At 37.0% G+C, this 22,005-nt stretch overlaps 2 non-coding genes across 2 annotated transcripts; both read right to left on the bottom strand.

Annotated features, from left to right (window-relative positions):
• Positions 1 to 8,436: 8,436 nt before the first annotated feature.
• LOC128291100 (small nucleolar RNA R71) lies at positions 8,437 to 8,543 on the bottom strand. Its single transcript, XR_008280876.1, has one exon. It is a non-coding gene; the product is annotated as a small nucleolar RNA R71 (small nucleolar RNA).
• Positions 8,544 to 12,693: 4,150 nt separating this feature from the next.
• On the bottom strand, positions 12,694 to 12,800 carry LOC128290967 (small nucleolar RNA R71). The gene has a single exon (XR_008280745.1). It is a non-coding gene; the product is annotated as a small nucleolar RNA R71 (small nucleolar RNA).
• Between the last annotated feature and the right edge of the window lie 9,205 nt (positions 12,801 to 22,005).

The raw sequence follows: 22,005 nt of genomic DNA, 5'->3' as shown, positions 1-22,005 counted from the left end.
TTGGGACAAACCCGTGTCCTCAGCTCATGTAACTCTCTGTTTATGACATCAGCTAAAAAAATAGGTCCACACGGCTGAGACACATGGCCGTGTCTCTGACCGTGTGGCCAACACTTAGGCTATTTTCCAAGCCTTATGTTGTCCTTAATTCTTTCCCATACTTTACACATCATGGACCCAAATTATAGCATCAATTTAATGATTAATCGACCTTGAGAAAGATTCAATTAAATAATTTGCATGTTGTCTTAAAGTGTTTATTACCCAGTACTTAATCTCTACACATTCTAAAATTGTCCATGTTTAATCATTATCAACTTACTACTAGGCCACATATTCATTCCATGGCCACAACCATCTCGAATGGTTCTAGGGCATTCATCGTATACATGTGTTATACTAATTATTCACAGCAACCAATTATAATCACACGACATGCATTAACCCATAGCAGGAATAATTAGGCTTATAAGCCATAACCATAATAAGCCACATCTCATGGCTATATACAATAGATCAATATAAGCTGATACATTCGGCTAATCATAACAACATCTAATATAAAAACTAGTCCTTATACATGTCACTCACTTGAAAGTGTTTAATACACGTATGACAATACTCTGAAGTTGATAGCTTGATAGTGTGATGTTGCCTCCGACGATCTCCAACCCCGAGCTGACCTGAAAACACTAAAGAAATGGAGAGGAGGGAGTAAGCTTAAAGCTTAGTAAGCCTATATGAAAATAATAAGCATTATAACAACATGTTTTCTTAGGCAATCAACCATAATGACACTTTTACGCATATTCTAGTTAAGTTGTTTTCTCAAGTCGTAGTTACTAATTTATTTATATCTAGAGCTACGGAACTCCAAATTAAAATCTGTTAATTTTTCCCGAAACTAGGCTTATTTTTATTCTTAAAATAAAATTTCCAGATTGGTCTAGCCAATAAGTACAGTTTATTATTCAAAGTCTCCCCTACTTTGTTGTTTGATAGCTTCAACCTTGCTTCACTAAAATTTATTTATCTCATAGTACGAGACTCGGATAATGTTCCTGTATCTTTCTTCTGAAATTATACTCATTAAGAATTCCAGTAATATGATTCCTAACTCATAAATGTTTTGTACAATTTCTAGTGATTTTCCCAAGTCAGAAAAGGGGATTCCGAACTTATTCTGACTCTGTGTCACAAAAATTCAAATATTTCATCATATGAGATTCCTTTACTAGAACCATTTCCTTTATCTGAAACTAGACCCAATAAGCTTTAATTTCATATTTTATTCAGTCTCTAAATCAATTTCCACTATTTTTGGTGAATTTTCAAATTCTTTTAGTGCAAATTCATAGTAACTATCATAAGTTCATTGATCATGGACTCATCATTTCATGAAAACCATATCTCATTACACAATGTAAGTTAACCTGATATTACAACACAATTCATAATAATAAGCATAAGGATGGTTCATCTCTCAAGCCCTTTTACTTGTTTATCATGTATACACATACATATGCATGAATTCGCTTACTCATCATTTATTTCATTTCAATAAGGCATCACTTATGAGTATAATGTACGTACCTATACATATCCATAGGATATCAATTAAATTTACCTTTATCACCATGCCCATCTCGGGACTTTCATCTCATTATTCATTATAATACCGGTTGAATTTCTCAAAAATCTTGATGGATAGCTCATTTACCGTCAAATTATACAAGTGATCATTTTCAAGCAAGCGCTCCCGCCAGCCTCACATCTTACAGTGGGATTACCAGTCCAGGCTAAATCCCTTGTAGTGACAAACACTCTTAATGAGCTCGAATCTAAATTACCAGTCCAGGCTAAATTCAGACCCTAATCAGATTACTTGTCTGGGCTAAATCCATAATGCACACATATTCTTCGAGAGGGTTGATCACTCAAGGAGCACCCGTCCGGGTTAGATCCTTTCTATACCGAGGTCAACGGATTACCCGTTCGGGCTAGATCCTTTCTATACCAAGATCAATGGATTACCCGTCTGGGCTAAATCATTTTCTGCAACACATGCAGGATCTCGTATCATGTAAGAATAGCGTATCCATCAGATATCCTTTTATTTTCAACCGATATTTTCTCTTTTCACCAAGTATACCAATAAGCATAGCTGATCATGCAATGTACATTCAATTTAACACATTTTCATGTTTATTTGGACATTAGTCCATGAAATAAACATAGTATTGCACATAATTATATTTAGGCATTTGTCACAATATATAATCTTCATATCAACTATATAAATATTCGTCACACAATGTTGACACATCAATTTGAGTTCAAAGCATGAACAATAATATCATTGCATTATCATTGACATATGAACTTACCTCGGTTTCGAGTACGACTATTTATTTCGAGTTTGTGCTTAACCTTGTTCAACCTCGATCTAAGCCCGAATCTTGTTCTATAATATCAGATTTAGCCTACTAATTATTCACATTATTCATATGGGTCCAAAAATCATATTTTTACAAATTTGCATTTTGACCCCTAACCTTTCACATATTTTCACTTTTGCCCCAATGCTAGTAAAATAATTTTTATTCAATTTCCTTGCATTTCAAGCCCAGCTGAATCATTTTCATAACTATGGCAGCCCCTAATTTCCACTAAATCACCCTTTTATGACTAATTTTATAACTTTTACGATTTAAGTCCTTTTAAGCATTTTTACCGAAATCACTTAGCAAAAGTCGTTTATTACACACCGAGCCTCCATATTCTACCATTAAACATAAAAATACCTGCATATCATTCATGGGTAACCCTAGCTCAAATAAATGGTAGAAATAGCTAGATCTTGTTATGACAATTTTAAAAACGTAAAAATCATTAAAAACGGGGCAAGAACAGACTTACAATCGAGCTTGAAAGCTTGGAAAACCCTATCCATGGTTTCTTCTTGTCATATTTAGCCAAGGAAGAAGATGGAAAAGAAATTTTGGCTTTTATTTTGTTTTTAATTCATTTTAATTTCTAGATTACCAAAATGCCCCTCACTTAATAATATTCTTTCATCCATTTCATGTCCATTTTTGTCCAACAAATTATAAAATGGTATAATTATCATTTAAGGACCTCCCATTTAAAATTTCATAACAATTAGACACCTTTAACATGTAGAACTCAACTTTTGTACTTTGTACAATTTAGTCTTTTTGACCAAATTGAGTGCCCAAACGTCGAAATTTTCGAACGAAATTGTCATGAAATCATTCCGTGAAATCGTAGACCATAAAAATATAATAAGAATAAATTTTCTTATGTCAGATTTGTGGTCTCAAAACCACTATTCCGACTAGGCCTTAATTCAAGATGTTACAAGACTACTGCAAAAGGATGTTAAGTTTGAGTGGACAGAAAAGTGCCAACAAAGTTTTGAAAAGTTGAAAATGCTATTAACCGAGGTGTCAGTTCTAGTACAATCGGGACCTGGGAAAGAATTTGGAATCTACAGCGATATGTCCTTGAATGGACTAGGTTGTATGCTTATGCAAGAAGGAAAAGTCGTAGCCTATGCTTCGAGACAACTAAAGCCCCATGAGAAGAATTATCCAACTCATGGTTTGGAATTGGCCACCATAGTGTTTACCTTTAAGATTTGGCATCATTATTTGTTCGGGGAAAAATGTCATGTCTATACCGATCATAAGAGCCTCAAGTACTTGATGACTCAAAAATATTTGAATTTAAGGAAACAAAGATGGTTGGAATTGTTGAAAGATTATAAGCTTATAATTGATTATCATCTAGGAAAGGCGAATGTGGTTGTCGATGCTTTGAGCAAAAAGTCTTTTTTCACTTTGAGGGCAATGAATACACAGATAACCTTATGATGATAGTTCCATTTTAGCTGAATTGAGAGCTAGGCCGACTCTTCTTCGTCAGATTTGTGAAGCTCAGAAATCTGATGAAAAATTACAAGCTAAGAAAGTTCAATGTGAATCAACTAGTGAACTAAGCTTTCAGATTGACTCTGAGGGATGCTTGAGATTTCAGGGAAGAATCTATGTTCCAAAGGATACTGAGTTGATCTAGACTATTTTACATGAGGCACATAATAGTCATATGTCAGTTCATCTGGGAAGTACAAAGATGTACAATGACTTGAAGAAAGTTTATTGGTGGAATGGCATGAAAAGAGATATCTCAGAATTTGTAGCAAGATGTTTGATTTGTCAACAGGTTAAAGCTAAACATCAAGTACCCTCTGGTCTATTTCAACCTATTATGGTCCCTGAGTGGAAATGGGATAGGATCACTATGGGTTTCATGATCAGATTGCCTATGACTCCAAGAAAAAAAGATACTATTTGGGTGATAGTCGACAGTTTGACTAAATCGGCTCATTTTATACCGACACGCACAGATTATTCTCTAGATAAGTTAGCCGATTTGTACATTCCAGAGATTGTTAGACTTCATGGTATGCCATTGTCGATTATTTCGGATAGAGATTCGAGATTTACGTCGCGATTTTGGAAAAAGTTGCAAGTGGCTTTGGGAACGAAATTGAATTTAGTATTGCTTTCCACCCGCAGACTGATGGATGATCCAAGACAATAATTCAGACACTTGAAGATATGCTTAGATGTTGTGTTCTTGAGTTTCAAGGTAGTTGGGAAAATTATCTACCTTTGGTTGACTTTGCTTATAACGATGGTTATCAGTCCAGTTTAAAGATGGCACCTTATGAGGCGTTATATAGCCGAAAATGTCGAACTCCTTTGTATTGGATAGAGCTTAAGGAAAGTAAAATTTTCGGAGTTGATTTGATAAAAAAATAGAGGATAAAGTTAAGGTGATTCAAGATTGTTTGAAAGTGCCGTTGGACAGAAAAAAATAGTATGCGGATTTAAAAAGGAAAGAAATTGAGTATTAAGTGGGCGATAAGGTATTCTTGAAGGTATCACCCTGGAAAAAGGTTTTAAGATTCGATAGAAAAGGCAAATTAAGTCCTCGTTTTATTGGGCCCTATGAGATTACCGAGAGAATAGGACCGATTGCCTATCGCTTAACTTTGCCAATGGAGTTGGAGAAGATCCATGACGTGTTCCATGCATCCATGTTATGTCGATATAGATCGGATCCCTCACATGTGATTACCTCGATAGAGGTTAAAATTCAACTAGACATATCTAACGGTGAGGAACCGGTTAAGATTTTGGCCAGGGAAGTTAAGCAACTAAGGAACAAAAGTATTGCCCTTGTGAAGATATTGTGGCATAGACATGGGGTTGAAGAAGCCACTTGGGAACCAGTAGAAACTATGAGGAGTCAATACCCGAACCTATTTACTGGTAAGACTTTCGAGGACAAAAGTTCCTAAGGGGGAGAAATGTAACATCCTAAAATAGGGCTTAGTCGAAATAATGGTTTCGGGACCACAAATCTGACATTAAAATATTTATTTTATGATTGTTATGAGGTTTAGAGTATGAATATATGCATGTATTAAAGTTCCATGAAGAAATTCTAAGTATAAGGTGTCCAATTGAAAATTAGGGACTAAATTGAATAAATTTCAAAATTTATGTTCTAGAAGAAATTTGTATGAAATTGCTTTGGATTATTAATTAGGAGATCTTAAAGAGCAATTTTCCCAATTTCTAAGTTATTGGACAAAAATAGGCTTGTATGGAAAATTTTGAAGGAAAGCCATTAAGGGCATTTTGGTTATTTGGTATATTAATGAAATAAAATGGGAAAATAAGCCAAAAATCAGCTCATTCTCTCCATGTTGCTGCCGAAAATTAGGGTTCTCCATAGCTAGGGTTTTCAAGCTTTCCAAGTGGAAACACAAAAATTTATATACTTTTTCATACCCTTTTTAACTTAAAACCAGGCTATTCAGGTTAAATTCTTGTCGAAAAATAATTAAATATTATAAAATAATTAAATAATGTTAAAAATATGAACATTATGAATTTTAATTAATTTTATAGTTAATTTTGATTAAATTTGGTTATTTTTGACAGAATTACACAATTGGAGAAAAAGGGCCCGGTGAACACTGTGAGAAGAACAAAACCGAGAGTAATTTTAAGTATCGAGGCCAATTAATTTCCAGTCCAAGATGGTCCAAAAATGTGTATTAATTCATAATTAAATTAATTTTAATTTATTTTCTATTTAATTTAGGTTAAATGAATTAATTTTAATTAATTATGAAGAAAGGGCCTAGTGAACCGCACTGGTTGAACCGAATGGAGTGTGCCGAACCAGCCACTAATTAGGCTGACCAGAACTGTCCATTGGCTGACCCAAATCAGAAAATTAGCTGATAAAATATGCTTGCAAAAAGGCCTTTGAAAAACCTCCAAATTACGTTCAAACCCCACCTTTATTTTAGGCTTTGTAGATTTGCCCCAGCCTATTTTTAGCAAGGTTGAAAGCTTCAACCTTGCCATGTGTGTGGCCGGCCATGGGAGGGCTCTCTTGGCTACTGAATTTGCTATTTTTAGCAGCCCTCTTCAGCTATAAAATCCACCCTATGCTGCCCATTTCAAAGCATCCCTCAACATCCCTCATTCCACAACATTCTCTCATCCTCTCTTCACTTCTCTCAAAGTTTCCTCTTCATTTTTCCATCCCATTTTCCCTTCCTCTTGTGCCGATTTCCTCTCTTGAGAAAGAGGTGTTCTTCAGCCATCTTGGGCAGAAATCAAGGATTCATAGAAGCCTTGCTTGGTGAAGACAACGGAGACTAAGAACGGAGCAATAGTCAAGCTGCAGAGAAACACTGGATTTGCTTTCTGTTCCCTTTCTTTTTAATTTCTGTTGTTTTTATGATGAACATATCTATGAAAAATATTGTTTTTGAAATGGTTATTTTAATCAATTTATCTTGAATTTGATTCGTGTTGGGTTGATTATATTTTTCCTACTTGAATTATTAAATTAGTGTTTATGTTGTTATAGGCCTCAGTGAAATGCTTGATTAAGTAAAATCATGATTAGGTTATCTGGCATTATAATTGTTTAGATAACTAAAGAATTAATTGTTTAAACGAATTGAAATTGCAATTAATGGACTCAATACTTAATTAGTGCATGTTTAATTCTTCTAAGGTAACTGAAAATTAAATTAGCATTGTATTTGGCGATACATATGCCTTGCATAACTTGCAAGATTTGTTGTGATTAAATTGTTTCAAGGTATGGCTACTTTGTTACTTCACATAATCTTTTACATGTTTATTAAGTTGAATTAATCGGTTGAATCAACAAAGGAATATGCGAGAGATAATTTAATTCAATAAGCATGTATGTGTGATAGCATGTTTACTTTTTTAAATCTGTTTAGTTAGTTGAATTGGTATAGGGATATGTTCAAGATAAATGGAATTCTTTTATTTAGTAAAATATGTTCATAAGTATGTAAATTACTGGGTTGCCGTGAATTTATTCATAACAGCATAAGCACGAATTAAATATTTCTAAGTTAAAAAGGTATAATTAATCCAACACAATTATATCATCTTGATTAAATCTTAATTGAAATCGTGCACTAGAACTCTTTTATTTTATTTAAATTGTTTGTTTAGTTTTAAAATCTTAGTTTATAAATCACTCTTTTCAAACCAAAATTATTTTTATCTCACCAAAGTGTTTTAATTAATTTCATAGATATTGCTTTTTACAGTCCCTGTGGGTATGATAACTCGACATTTACTTGTCACTTTATTACTTGTTACGATTGTGTACACTTGCACATTTCCACCGTTCCAAGTTTTTGGAGCCGTTGCTAGGGACTGTTTTTTTTAAAAAAAACATTATTTGTGAATTTATTTTTACATTTTGGTTCTTTTATTTTCTTGTTCAATTTTACTTACTTAATTAATTCTTCTCTGATTATTTCAAGTGTTTATGAGTATTGACCGAATTATCGACTTACTCCCAGTGGACCCTGAAATAGAACAAACCTTTCGCCAATGAAGAAGACAAACGAACCAGAGAAGGACCGAAGAGATGAATTTCAAGAATATCAATCAAGGAAACGGAGCAAACCTTGCTCAAAATCCTATCCTTATTGCTGATGATAGGGATAGAGCTTTACGAAAATATACCGTGCCAGTTTTTAATGACCTTAATATAAGTATTAGAAGACCCGAGATCGAGGCACAACAATTCGAGCTGAAGCCAGTCATGTTCCAGATGCTTCAGACAGTGTGCTAGTTCAGTGGAATGCCTACTGAAGATCCTCATCTTCATTTAAGACTGTTTATGGATGCATTACGATTAAAACTGTTCCCGTTCTCACTGAGGGGTAGAGCTCGAGCCTGGTTAAACTCACTACCACCGAACTCTATTTCTACATGGCAAGAGTTAGCACAGAGATTTCTTGTGAAGTATTTCCCACCTAGCAAGATTGCTAAGCTGAGAAATGAGATTACTGCTTTCCAACAAATGGATGATGAGTCCTTGTATGAGGCATGGGAAAGATTCAAAGAGTTATTACGAAAGTGCCCTCATCACGGAATTTCGCATTGCATCCAACTTGAGACATTTTACAATGGTCTCAACGCTCACACAAGGATGGTAGTAGATGCTTCTGCTAATAGTGCTATCTTATCTAAGTCTTACAATGAGGCTTATGAAATCATCGAGAGGATCGCCAGTAACAACTATCAGTGGCCAACCAATCGAGCAACGTCAGGAAGACGAGCTACTGGAATCCATGAAGTGGACGTTCTCACTTCACTTGCATCCCAAGTATCTTTGATATCTTCAATGTTAAAGAATCTTACCACTAATGAGTCTAACAGTTTTACAGCTCAACCACTTAACCAATATGAGAATATAGCCTGTGTCTATTGTAGGGAAGGACATGTGTTTGAAGAATGTCCGTCAACCCCAGAATCCATGTACTACATAGGTAATCAGAACCAGAACCGAGGAAGGCAAGTGTTGCAATCCAACTTTTACAACCCATCATGGCGAAATCACCCCAATCTTTCCTGGAGTAACCAAGGGGCTGGAGGCAGTAACAACTACGCCCAACCTAGACCAACCCAGCCGCCTAGTTTTTCACAGCAAGTTTAGAAACCAGTTCAGGCTGAATCGTCCAATAGCTTAGAGAATTTATTGAAGGCATACATGGAGAAGAATGACGCAACTCTAAGGAATTTGGAGAATCAAGTGGGCCAACTTGCTACTGAACTTAAGAACCGTCCACAAGGTGCTCTACCTAGTGATATGAAAAATCTGAGAAATCCAGTGAAGGAGCATTGTAAAGCACTAACATTGAGGAGCAAAAAAACGGTAGAGCCCAACATCATTGAAGCTGAAAAGGAGCATGCTGAAGCTCAAGATTTGGAAGAAGCCAGAACCTGCAAGACCTGAAAAGGTAACCTCAGAACCAGCCAACTCTGATCAGCCAACCACTCCTTTAGCAGCAGAATTGCCGCCAAATACAAATCAACCAGTACCAACTCTAGTATATAAACCTCCACCACCTTACCCTCAAAGACTCTAGAAGCAAAAATAGGAGGTCCAATTCAAGAAGTTCCTTGACGTACTTAAGCAACTTCATATCAACATCCCGTTGGTTGAAGCACTTGAACAATGCCAAATTACATAAAATTCATGAAAGATATCCTGTCCAAGAAGCGAAGACTTGGAGAATTTGAGACGGTAGCTTTGACGAAGGAATGCAGTGCATATCTTCAAGACAAATTACCCCCTAAGCTGAAGGATCCTGGTGTTTTACCATACCATGCAACATTGGAGTAGCTTATTGTCGTAAGGCACTATGTGACTTGGGTGCAAGTATCAACTTGATGCCTATGTCGATATTTAAGAAGTTGGGGATAGGTGAAGTTAGACCTACTACGGTTACACTTCAGCTAGCAGATCGATCCTTAGCACATCCAGAAGGAAAATCGAGGATGTATTGGTTCGTGTAGATAAGTTTATATTTCCTGCCGATTTTGTAATTTTAGATTCCAAATCGGAAAAAAAAAGTACCAAATATCCTGGGGAGACCATTCTTAGCAACCGGAAGGACACTTATTGATGTGTAGAAGGGCAAACTTACTATGCACGTTCAGGACGATCAGGTAACATTTAACGTTTTCAAGTCAATGCGATTTCCTGACACAATAGATGATTGTTCTGTAGTATCCAACTTAGAGGATTTCATAGTGGAGAAGGAACTCAACTCTGTTGAGGATCTTCTGGAAAGAATTTTGACATCAGACCCTCCAAGTCATGAAGAGGAGGATGAAAACTTAGCTTTACTAGAAGCTAATCAAAAGGGATTTAATCCACAATCCCGTTTTGAATCTTTGGATTTAGAGGAGAGAGATTACACATAGCCAAAAGTGTCAATCGAGGAGCCACCTAAACTAGAACTCAAGGTATTACCTTCTCATTTAAAATATGTTTATTTAGGTGACACTTCTACTCTGCCTGTGATTATTTCAGCAGAGTTAACTACTGGGCAAGAAGAGAAACTTATCTTAGTTCTGAAACAATTTAAGAAAGCTATCGGATGGACCATAGCAGATATTCGCAATATTAGTCCATCTGTATGCACGCACAAGATCATCCTGGAAGATGGTGAAAAAGGGATGATCGATGGACAACGAAGGCTGAACCCCATCATGAAGGTCGTAGTGAAAAAAGAGATTACCAAGTGGTTAGATACGGGTATCATTTACTCCATTTCAGACAGTTCATGGGTATGTCTGGTCGAGTGCGTACCAAAGAAAGGAGGTATCACAGTCATAGAGAATGAGAGTAATGAGTTGATACCAACTAGAATATTTATGGGATGGAGAATCGGCATTGATTACCGGAAGCTGAACAAGGCAACTAGGAAGGATCACTTCCCTTTGCCGTTCTTAGACCAGATGCTGGATAGACTCACGGGGCGAGATTACTACTGTTTTCTAGATGGATACTCGGCGTACAACCAGATTACAATAGCACCGGAAGATCAACACAAGACCACATTCACTTGCCCGTACGATACATTTTCATTTAGATGCATGCCATTTGGTTTATGTAATACACCTGCTACATTTCAAAGATGTATGATGTCTATTTTCCCTGACATGGTTGAGAAATTTTTGGAAGTTTTCATGGACGACTTTTCAGTGTTTGGAGATACGTACAATGATTGCTTAGCCAATCTGGCTAAGGTACTTAGGCGATGCAAAAAAATGAACCTAGTACTTAATTGGGAAAAGTGCCATTTTATGGTACGAGAAGGTATCGTTCTGGGGCATCGGATAACAAGACATGGGATCGAGGTAGACAGAGCAAAAGTAGATGTTATTGAGAAACTCCCACCTCCAACATCTGTAAAGGGTGTTAGGAGCTTTTTGGGTCACGCCGGGTTCTATCGAAGATTTATCAAGGACTTCTCCAAAGTTGCTAAACCTTTATGCAAATTATTGGAGAAGGACACGATATTCAAATTTAATGAGGAATGCTTAAAAGCTTTCAATGACTTGAATAAATGATTAGTCACGGCACCCATAATTATCACACCAGACTAGGACTTTCCATTTGAATTGATGTGTGACACAAGTGACTTCGCAATAGGAGCTGTCATGGGCCAGTGAAGGAACAAAGTTTTTCATCCCATCTACTATGCATGCCGAACTCTAACAGGAGCTCAGTTAAACTATACGGTAACAGAAAAAGTGTTACTTGCTATTGTATTTACTTTCAACAAGTTTCGATCTTATCTTGTAGGTACCAAGGTAACTGTCTATACAGACCACTCGGCAATTAAATATTTACTTTCCAAGAAAGACGCTACGCCGAGGTTGATCCGATAGGTTCTTCTACTTCAAGAGTTTGATTTGGAAATTCAAGATTGAAAGGGAGTAGAAAACCAAGTAGCAGATCACTTGTCCAGATTGGAGCTGCAACAAGGGAATTCTCCATTTGTACTGATTCAAGAAACATTTCCAGATGAACATATACTAAAGGTAAGTCATGTCCATAATACCCCTTGGTTTGCTGATATTGCTAACTTTTTAGCTTGTGGTTTAATGCCGTATGATAAGACATATCAACAAAGGAGAAAGTTTCTTCACGATGTGAAGTACTATATTTGGGAGGAACCGTATCTGTTCAAAAAGTGTGTAGATTAGATGATTAGGAGATGCGTGGCAGAAGAAGAAATACAGAAGATTCTATACCACAGTCACTCAGCCCCAAGTGGGGGTCATTTTGGAGGAACTCGTACTGCAGCCAAAGTATTGCAAGCCGGATTCTTTTGGCCAACACTATTCAAGGATGCATATGCATATGTAAAGAGTTATGACCGATGTCAAAGAGTTGGAAATGTCACCAACAGAAATGAGATGCCTCGAACAAACATCATTGAGGTCGAATTATTCGATGTTTGGGGTATTGATTTTCTTGGGCCCTACTCTTCGTCTTTTGGTCACAAGTATATACTAGTAGCAGTAGATTATGTGTCCAAGTGGGTCAAGACAGAGGCATATCTAACAAACGATGCTAGGGTTGTGATGAAGTTTTTGCAGAAACACGTGTTCACTAGGTTTGGAACCCCGAGAGCCATCATTAGTGATGAAGGGTCCCATTTTGTGAACAAGTGGTTAAAATGGTTACTAGACAAGCACGGGGTGAAACACAAGGTTGCAACGGCTTACCATCCGTAATGATATCTCTTCTTTTTAGTAGATGGATTTAGAAACACTCTACGATGCATAGGAGAGATACAATGACCTCTTGAGAAGATGCCCTCACCATGGGTTACCACTCTGGCTACAGGTTCAAACCTTTCATTAATGGCTTGGATCCTTCGACTCGACAAATGGTTGACACAGCTGCTGGCAGAACCATCAATAGTAAGACACCTGAAGATGCCTATGAATTTATAGAGGAGATGTCACTGAATAACTATCAGTGGCAAGTCATGAGGAAAAAGTCAACGAAAATAACTGACATTTATAATGTCAATTCGGTCACCATGCTCTCTAATCAGGTAGAAATCTTGAATTAGAAAATTGTTGGTTTTCTTAGTTCTTCATTGGTTCACCCAGTAATGCAGTGCGAAGTAAATGGAGGTGGATCAAGTAGTTCAAAATACCCACCTTATGGCCACAACATGGAGAACGAGTAGTTAAATTACATGGGTAACAATCCTCGATCTCAAAAAAATCCTTATAGCAGTACTTACAATGTAGGTTGGAGGAACCACCCAAACTTTTCATGGGGAGGCCAAGGAAATCAGAGACCACCACCCCCTCTAGGCTTTCAGCAACCACCGTACTAGTAGGAGAAAAAGCCAAACCTTGAGGAGATGCTAACCAAATTCATCCTGGTGTTAGAAACTCATTTTTAGAATACTAAGACAGCACTCAAAAATAAACAAGTATCAATCCAGGGGCTCGAAACCCAAATAGGTCAGCTCGCTAAATTGATATCTGAAAGACCACTAGGAAGTCTACCTAGTAACACTGAACCCAACCCAAAAGAGCACGTGAAAGCAATTACATTAAGAAGTGGGAAAGTGTTAGCTGAATCTGAAAATAAGCCACCACAAGAAGCTGGAAAAAAGGAGGTCGAACCCGAAAACAATGACAACTTAATGCCAAAAGAATATAAACCACCAATCCCGTATCCAGCAAAGTTGAAGAAAGACCACATGGTTACACAATTTGGTAAATTTCTTGAACTTTTTAAACAACTGCGTATTAACTTACCTTTTGTTGAAGCTATATCGTAGATGCCTACATATGAAAAATTCTTAAAGGAGCTTCTAACAAACAAAAGGAAGTTTGAAGACTTATCTACAGTGAAACTTAATGAGGATGCTCAGCCATACTACAAAACAAACTGCCAACCAAACTGAAAGATCTAGGAAGTTTTACTATTCCCTGCTTAATTGGTAGTTTGAATGTTGATAAAGCACTAGCTGATTTAGGCGCCAACATTAATTTGATGCCATATAAAATGTTTAAACAACTTGGTCTTGGGGAACCTAAACCCAATAGGATGAGTATTCAATTAGTTGATAGATCTATTAAATATCCTAGGGGAATTATAGATGACGTACTTGTAAAAGTAGATAAATTTATATTCCCTGTTGATTTCATTATGCTTGACATGGATGAAGATGTTGAGGTGCCGTTAATTTTAGGTCGGCCATTTTTAGCCACTGCTAGGGTTGTAATTGATGTGGGTGATGGTAAATTGGTACTTAGAGTAGGTGACAAAGAGATTATTTTTAAAATTTATGATGTAATGAGCTTTTCTAGAGAACAGGATGACTCATGTTATTTTATCAACTCTATTGATCATGCTACTCAAGATTCTTTTCAGGAAATCATACTCAAGATTCGCTTAAGTGTGGGGGTATTTGATAAACCATAATTTATACATATTTTTATCCCATGCTTAGTGCATTTATGGATGGTTTCTCCTTAGAATTGTTGAATTTGATGCTCCTAATCCTTTAATTTCAGGTTTTATACTTAGGTGAGCATATGAGAGTAAAAAGAGCGGGAAACAGGCCAAAAATGGAGAAAATAGACCTACTTGGGAAATCAACACAGCCTAGACTTTCTCACACGGGCGTGTCCTACAGCCGTGTCCCTTTGGAAGGATTGAAGCATGACTTACATGGGTGGATCACACGCCCGTGCCCATTTAACAGCCTTGACCACGGCCTTAAGTAATCGCACACGGGCGTGTCCCTACCGAGCCCAAGTTTAGTCCAATTCGAAAAAAGGCCAATTTTGAGGGCTCTTAGGCATTCCAAAGCCTATTTAAACACCTGAGGAGGCACTTAGAGGGGGGACGCAGAGTAGGAAGCAAGGAATTACTCAAGGAAAGCCGATTGATCCATCTCAAAAGCTGGATTCATCATCAAGACTGAAGATCTCCTTTCAAGTTCCTTCAGGAGTTTTGGGTTTTCCTATGATTTCTTATCTTTATGCTTTTGAGATGTTTTCTATCATAAGTATGAACTAAACCCCCTTAAATACCTAAGGAAACCTAAGACCGATCTTGTTGTTATTATCTGAATTGTATGATAAATATTTAACTTATTCTTAATTATGTGTTCTTAATTCTTGTTTTGATATTCCAGGATATTGATTTAAGTTAAGCTCTTATGCAGAGGAGGAATAGACCCTGTCTAAGAGTAAATTTGTCATAATTAAGCGGAGTTGATTGCACGCCTAGAGATAGGGTGATAAGATTTTACCGGATTAGAGTGAAACCTAATAAGGGAATCCATAGATCGAGTTAATGGAATTCTAGGGTGTTAATTAGAAAGATATTTCAATTATTCAACCTAGGGTTAGACGTTATTAGTCTCGAGAGAGATAAATATAACTTAGGGATTTCTACGGATCAAGTTAAATGAATAAATCGTCTGATACAGAGTCAAATAACAAGTCAAGTATAGGTGGATTTTTCCTTAGGTATTGTCTCAATCAATTAAATTTTCCTAAAAGTATTTTCCCAAGTTTTCTTTCTGTACATTTTTAGTTAGTAATTAGTTTAGATAACCAAACCTCTTAAGTTTTAGGCTAGATAATAAAAAGAAAGTAAATACTAGTACTCGTAGTTCCTTTGGGTTCGACAATCTGGTCTTACTGAACTATACTACTGTTCGATAGGTACACTTACCTTAATTGTGATAATAAGTTAGTCTCAATAATGATTCATTTATAAATATTTAAAACCTGTTACGAATATCACGCAATCAATACTATGTAACCCTATTTTGACATTGAATACTGGTAAGGGTGTTACATTTAATTGTATCAGAGCTATGGTTTGTCGATTCCAGGATTAACGTAGCGTATGTGAGAATCTAGCTATACATTCCATATATAAACTGTGATAGTAAATGGATCCCAATCGAGCTATAGTTGATGAGGTTGAGAGTAATGCGCCCGCTCATGCTCAAGGGATAGCAACATCTGATCCTAGCCCTGTAATGGGCAACCAAGAAGAAGAGGCTAAAGAGGCCTTCTTCCAAATGATGAACGAGTGGTTCACTCAATATATTCGTACGAACCCAGCTGCTTAACAACCTCCACCCTTTCTAATCCCCAACCAGTTCCTGTAGTTCCTCAAGGAGTAGAGCTTTTAAGATTGAATAAGCCTCCTATTAACAAGATTCGTAAACACGAGGCTAAAGAGTTTAGAGCTAATGTTGATGATAACCCTAAGAGAGCTGAGATTTGGCTTGAAAATATGATTCGAGTGTTTGATGAGCTTTCTTGCAGGCCAACTAAATGTTGAAAGTATGCTATATCCCTTTTGAGAGACATCACATATTAGCGGTGGAATACATTAGTATTAGTTGTGCCAAGGGAGAGAGTTACCTGGGAATTCTTTCAGACCGAGTTTAGAAAGAGATACATCAGTCAACAGTTTCTGGATTAAAAGCATAAAGTGTTTTTAGAACTAAAACAAGGTCGTATGACCGTAACCGAGTACGAAAGAGAATTTGTACGGCTAAACAAGTATGGTAAGGAGTATATTTCTACCGAATCAATTATGTTCAAGCGGTTTGTTGATGGGTTGAATGAAGATATTAAACTTTTGGTCGAGATATTATTTGAAAGAATTTGTTGTGTTAGTTGATCGGGCTTGCAAAGCCGAAGACTTTAGCCGAGAAAAGAAGAAAAATGAATCAGAGGCTAGAGATTTGAGGAAGAGATCGATGAGTAAATCTTATCATTCCTCATCAAAGAAATCAAGAGATTATTTTAACTAATCAACCATTTCAATGGGATATTCTAATAGAGATTGCGGAAAGAAATATACTTGTCCTAAAGCTCATGCTACATTAGTATCAAGTGTTGGCAACGTGAAAGACATTAAACCTGAGTGTCAACAGTGTGGAAGATGTCATTTTGGAGATTGTTGTGTGACAGCCCAAAATTGACCCTAGTCGGAAGGTGGTCTCGGGACCACAAAACCGAGGCATAAAAATAATTTAAAATTTATTTCGATGCCTATAATATGTGTGTATTCATGTATGACATTTTTTGATGATTGATTTAGTGTTATAAAGGTGAATTTCACTAGAAAGGACCTAGTAGTGAACTTTGAAAGTATGATGGGGGAAATGTGTGATGACTAATTAAAGCATGCATGCAAAATAATGGACTTGCATGTCAAATTCCCCTTTGTACAAGTGATGGCCGGCCATGACAAAGAGATATGGGCTAAACATGTCATGAAACATGTTTTGTTGGGCATTAGGGAGAAATAATAAACAAATAAGCATGGGTAAGAAAAGAATGAAAAAAAAATGTGTGTGAGTGTGGTAATCCCCCCTTGCCGTGAGTTGAGAAAGAGGGAAGAAAAAAATTTGTTGTGTTCATCCTTTCTCATCTTTTTGGCCTAAAATCATAAGGAGGAAGAAAGAGGATTTTTGCTTCATGCTTGGTTTAGAAGAGATCTAGAAGGTGATTTGGCTAAATTGGCATCAAGATTAAGGTATGTATGAGGTTGTGTTAGGAGTTTCATGCATGTTTTGGTTGCTAACTTGATGTGCATGTTAGCCATGGCTCAAATCTTTGTTATGCCATGGAAATGGTATTTGGCCAAAGTTGTTATGGTGATAAAGCCATTGCATGCTAAGTGTGAAGCTTGATGATGATGCATGCAATGATGGATTGTCTACTCATGAGTAAGATTTTGAGTTTTCTTTTGTTTAACCATGATTGAAGTTAAAAGGGCATGATTGTCATATTCGCCATGATGCATTCATGAGCATGGTTCATGCTTCTTGCATGTTAGTTAAAATTTGTGTTTTGGATGGCTATGGACACCTTGAAATTCGCCATGCTCATATATGTATATATATGTTTGCACATGATGTTTTGGTTGTGAACTAAGTGATGAATATGTTTGTTTAAAGATGAAGATGTTGAAGAATGATTGTGAAATTGCAAGCACATTCGGCCTAGCACACATATGAGTGCTTGATGCTATAATATAAGTTTTGAGCTACAATATGCAAAGCATTAACTAGTAAAATGCATGCTGTTTTTGTGAGGTATTAAGTGCATAATTGGCCTCAACATGGACATGAATATTCGCCTTGGGTAGCCTATTGAAGGCCTTAGCTTTTCCTTGATGCTCGAATGAATTGTATTGAATTGCTTGATGTAGTATAAAATGTGCATGACCATTGTGTATTCAAGCTAAAGGGTGGCCATATGACCATTTAAACTCCTTGTCATATTCGGCCATAAGCTAGCACAATGAGGTTTTAATAAATTGAATTTGTTTGAATTAGCTCAAGAGCTTAGAGGGCCACAATTGGACAAGGGGAAGGAAAAAAAAAGTGATCGAATAGCCGTAAAAGCCGTTCGAAAACATCCGAGGTAAGTCCTCAAGAAGTGACCTTAATTGAATTATGTGGAATGAAATATGGATGTATTGATTATTGATTTATGTGTGTATGAGTATTCGAATGATACCCGGCTAAGTCCCAAGGCGATTATGCTAATGATTATAATTGTGTTTGAGCCTTAGTAACGAAAATGAAATATGTATGTCCAATGATTATTGATGTATGTGTGCATGAGAAATTGAATGATATCCGGGCTAAGCCTCGAAGACAATTATGCTGGAAATTATAACCGGGTTAAGACCCGAAGGCAATGGTGCTAGTGGCTATATCCGGGCTAAGACCCGAAGGCATTCGTATGCGAGTCATTCTATTCGGCTAAGACCAAGGCATTTGTGCAATCGTGATATCTGGGTTAAGTCCGTAGGCCTTGGTGCGGGTTACCATATCCGGGCTATGTCCCAAGGCGTTTGAACAGTAGCTATATCCGGTTAAGCTCAAAGGTATGTGATTTGAAAATTATAAGCTTGCTGGAAAATTTCAGCTAATACACTTGTGAAATTTCCCAATAACAAGGTAAGTGTGGTGTGTGCTTTATGCGCTAGGAGTAAGAGCGTATGCATATCCGCTCCTATGATGGAACGAGTTATCGGCCTTATGAAGCCGTTATTTGTGTATGAACCTAAGAGTTGGGATGGTGAAGTAAGTATGATTATGTGAATGTGTATTAGTGAAATGATGTATTTGGTTATGTGAATGTAATGCTTTAATTAAAGCTGATTTTATTCCTTGAGACTTACTAAGCATAAAAATGCTTACCCGTTGCTTTGGCTCTCTGTCTTATAGATTTTGCTCGATAGCAATCGGATTCGGGATCATTAAAGTCGAAGTCATCCACACTATCAACGCCTCTATTTTGGTATAAATTTTGGTTGAACTTTGAAATGGCATGTATAGGACTACCCCTTGTTGGTTTAAATATGTTGTGATGTATATGTGTACGGCCATGCGAAAATGGCTCGTAAAAGTGAAGTATCAACTTAGACTATTTGCGGTTTGTATATATATATGGTGTCATGATGTGACTATGGATTGGAAATGGGAATGATGGTCACATGATCAGCCATTGGCATGGTTAAAATGATCATATGTGAACCTATGTATGGCAAGACTAGTTGGTTCATGGAGACTACAAAATAGGTAAGACCTACCTTAAAAACAGATGCTGCCAGCTGCAGTGACGTGAATGTGAAAAATCACCAAAATTTGTAGGAATGGTATTAAATAGTGAATAAGCTATGTAAATGAACCTTGATGAGTCTATTTTCATATGGAAGAAACGAAATGGTCGTAGGAGTTACATGTTAAGAGATATTAAAGCTATTGTGAGACAGGGCCAGAACGGTTTCTGGGTCCCCTGTCGCAACTTTAAAAATTTACTATAAATTATCCAGAAATAATTAGGAGTCATGCCTTATATGTACAGATTCCATTTTGAGTCTAGTTTCATTAGAAACAAACGGCACCAGTATTAAAGCCCTGTACAGTGAGATATTCAAGTTGTAACGCGCGAAGGTCAGAGCAGTCGATCCCTGTAACATGGGTGACTTTAACTAATAAACTGTACCAATTGGCCTGACCAAAAATTCTAGAAATAAATCCATGGATGGATATATGAGTCTAAATTCAGGGAAAATTTACGAAACCAGTTTCCGAGTTTTGAAACTCGAGATATGATTTTTAAGGCGACAGTGACGCAGTTTTCCAGCCCGACTGGAAATGTCAAATTGGTGGGCAAAATATGTGGACTTGACTTATTAACCCCTCGTGTCCGACACCGGCAATGGTCTCGGGTTCGGGGTGTTACATGTTGGATGAAAAATAATAATAGATCTTGTTACAGTTGTGGTTCGCCAGATTATTTTAACCGAGATTGTCCTGAGTTAAATGAAAAAGATAAATCTCAAAATGCAAGATCAAGCAATATAGCTACTCGAGGGAGTCCGCCAAGAAATATGGGAAATGTAAGTGGTAATCATGGTACAATGAAAGATTCTACAGTGAGATCTGAGGCTAGAGTACCTGCTAGAGCTTATGTTATTAGTGCCCGCGAAGATACGTCATCACCAGATGTTATTATCGGTACATTTTCTCTTTATGACACTAATGTTATTGCATTGATTGATCCTGGATCGACTCATTCATATAAATGTATGAATTTTGTGTCTAATAAGAGTTTGTATATTGAGTCTACTGAGTTTGTGATTAGAGTATCGAACCCCTTAGGCAAATATGTTCTAGTTCACAAAGTATGCAAAAACTGTCCTTTAATGACTCAGGGTTACTGTTTTCCAGCTGACTTGATGCTTTTACCATTTGATGAGTTCGATGTGATTCTAGGTATGGATTAGTTGACTTTACATGATGCCATTATGAACTATAGAAGAAATATTATAGAATTGAAATGTCAGAATAATGAAATTCTTCAGATTGAATCAAATGAATCGAATGATTTGCCTATTGTGATTTCATCTATGTCAGCTCAGAGATGTCTGAGAAAAGGTTGCGAAACTTATCTTGCTTATATTTTCGATACAAAAGTGTCTAAATCAAAGATTAAATCAGTGCCAGTTTTCTGTGAATATCCAAATGTATTTCCTGAAGAATTACTGGGGCTGCCACCTATTAAAGAGGTTGAATTTGCTATTGAATTAGTGCCGAAAACTTTGCCGATATCTACAGATCCGTAAAGAATGGCTCCAACAGAGTTGAAAGAGTTGAAACCTTAGTTGCAAGATTTCACGGATAGAGGTTTCGTACGACCGAGTTTTTCACCTTGGGGTGCGCCTGTATTGTTTGTAAAAAAGAAAGACGGGTCAATGAAATGTGTATTGACTATCGCCAGCTTAACAAGGTCACGATAAAGATTAAGTATCCGTTGCCAAGAATAGACGATTTTTTTATCAGTTGAAAGGTGCAACAGTGTTTTCAAAGAGTGACTTGAGATCTGGCTATTATCAGTTACGAGTTAAGGAAACACATGTGCCGAAGCCTGCGTTTAGAACGAGGTATGTGTAACACCCTAAATTTTAGGCCTAGAAGTCATGGGCCTTGAGTTTGGGATCGGTTAGAAGGTGGCTTAAATGAATGAAATGTGTTTAAATATTTTATAATTTCATGTTTAGTTTAATTGTTAAGTGATTTAGGAGGGGTTGGTAGTGTGGAAAAAAGTCCTGGGTTCGATCCAGGGCTTTAGCAAAATTTTGCATTTTTTTTTCAAAAAAAGGCCCTGAGCATTAGGTGGAAGGCTTACTAGTAAGGCCTGGTAAAATCTAACATAAGGAAATGCTTGGCCTAGTGGCAAGAGGCGTTGTTAGCAAGCAGGATGTCCAGGGTTCGAGTCCTGGCCTTGGCAAAAAATTTTATTGCGCACATGAGTAGTAGGGGAACTAGCGCTTAGGCCTTATTAATGTCTTTGGCAGAAATTCGAGACAAAGGATGCGCTTGACCCAGTGGTATGATGGCGTTAGGAGTAAAGAGAGGTGCTGGGTTCAAGTCGCGGCATGAGCAGACGTTGTGTATTTTTTTTAGACAACCTGAGGTCGGCAGAAAGATTTTATAAATAATAGGGGAGG

The sequence above is a fragment of the Gossypium arboreum genome, chromosome 3 (assembly GCF_025698485.1).
Source record: "Gossypium arboreum isolate Shixiya-1 chromosome 3, ASM2569848v2, whole genome shotgun sequence".
Taxonomy (NCBI): domain Eukaryota; kingdom Viridiplantae; phylum Streptophyta; class Magnoliopsida; order Malvales; family Malvaceae; genus Gossypium; species Gossypium arboreum.
Note: the sequence above shows the minus strand (reverse complement) of the source record. Positions and strands in the feature narration are given on the sequence as shown.